Raw genomic sequence first — 1,516 nt, 5'->3', positions numbered from 1 at the left:
TCCAAAATCTTGGCCTTTGCTCTTACCTCTGTGTGCATCATGGGTGTCATGTCTATATTCCGTTATCTTCCCACAGATGCGCAGCTCACTTTGTTAGCACCATGAAAGTAAGGAGGCAGCAGGTATGTGCTTTTGCTTGGTTGCCAGGAAGTATTTTGATTGATGTCAACAAATGAAGGAGAGTCTTCATAGATCCCCACAGAGTGAAAAGAACGTCTTGATAGGTGGGTTAAAAGGGTCAGCCCAGAGCTGATGCATCCTCCCTATGATGCAATCTTGAGGAAATAACAAGTTGCTTTGGATTTCTTGTTTGTTTAGAGCTATAGAAAAGCAGCTCCAAGCCACCAGCTGAGGACCACCAGAACACCACACTTTCTACAAGGCCCTTATCTGTTCCTCTCACCTGGACATTGTTTCAGAGACTCAACTCCATTAGCTAATGAAAACTAATTCCAGATGCATACACTGTCTTGTACATCTGGCTCATACGAGTACCAGCAAATAGAACCTGGGTCATTAGGATTTACAGGCAAGCACCTTAAACACTTAGCCATCTCTTCAGTCCCATAGTATATATTTCTCTTTTAAAAAAAATTGAGAGCGATAGACAGAAAAAGAGGGAGAGAGAGAGAGAGAGAGAGAGAGAGAGAGAGAGAGAGAGAGAGAGAGAATGGAGAGACAATGGGAGTACTAGGGTCTCCAGCCTCTCCAAATGAACTCCAGATGCATGTGACCACTTGTGCATCTGGCTAACGTGGGTCCTGGATAATTGAGCCTTGAACTGGGTTCTTGGGGCTTCACAAGCAAGCACTTAACTGCCATCTCTCTAGTCCAAGCATATGCATTTTTTAATGTCACAAAGTAACAGATTTTATAATAGTTCAGCATACATTGCTAGGATCCATGTTTTGATGATTCCTCCCCACCCATACTCTCACCTTGGGAATTTATTATAGATAGATTTGTGTCAAAAAACCCTGGGGGTATATTTTTGAGACAACTAAAGGGAAGGAAGTGTAAAGAATGCACCTACCTTCTCAGCTGAAGTAAGCAGAAAGAACCACACTGAAAGGAAGGAGTCGTGGCAGCTGTGGAACAAGGATATGATTCCATAACTTGTTTGTCTAACGCTGTCTATTAGATTGTTCCACTGAACACTTTAATAATTATTTCATTCAGTCTTCTCTAGAATGACTGTTTTACAGAGAATGAAACAATGGGCCACTGAGGTGAAGCATAATGCGTGGGTAGGAGTGGGAAGAACAAGAATTGAACTCAGTCTTTGGAAGGGGTAACTAATGTGGGAGTTGTTACAGAAAGTCTTATGCTTGGGACCTTTCACAAGAGGGACCTGTGCATTTCCTCTGGGCATTTGTCAGATAGAGCCCAAGATCAACTTTCACAGGAACTGCCATCCAAGATGACAATGAGTTAAGTCAGAGCCACTGTTTCACACAGGGTAGAGTTTGTTTATTTTTAATTGATCCTCATGCATGAAAGGTTGTGTCCCAATGTG

This window comes from Jaculus jaculus, chromosome 15, assembly GCF_020740685.1.
Source record: "Jaculus jaculus isolate mJacJac1 chromosome 15, mJacJac1.mat.Y.cur, whole genome shotgun sequence".
NCBI classification, from domain to species: domain Eukaryota; kingdom Metazoa; phylum Chordata; class Mammalia; order Rodentia; family Dipodidae; genus Jaculus; species Jaculus jaculus.
The sequence above is the reverse complement of the archived record's forward strand: the minus strand, read 5'-3'. Positions refer to the sequence as shown.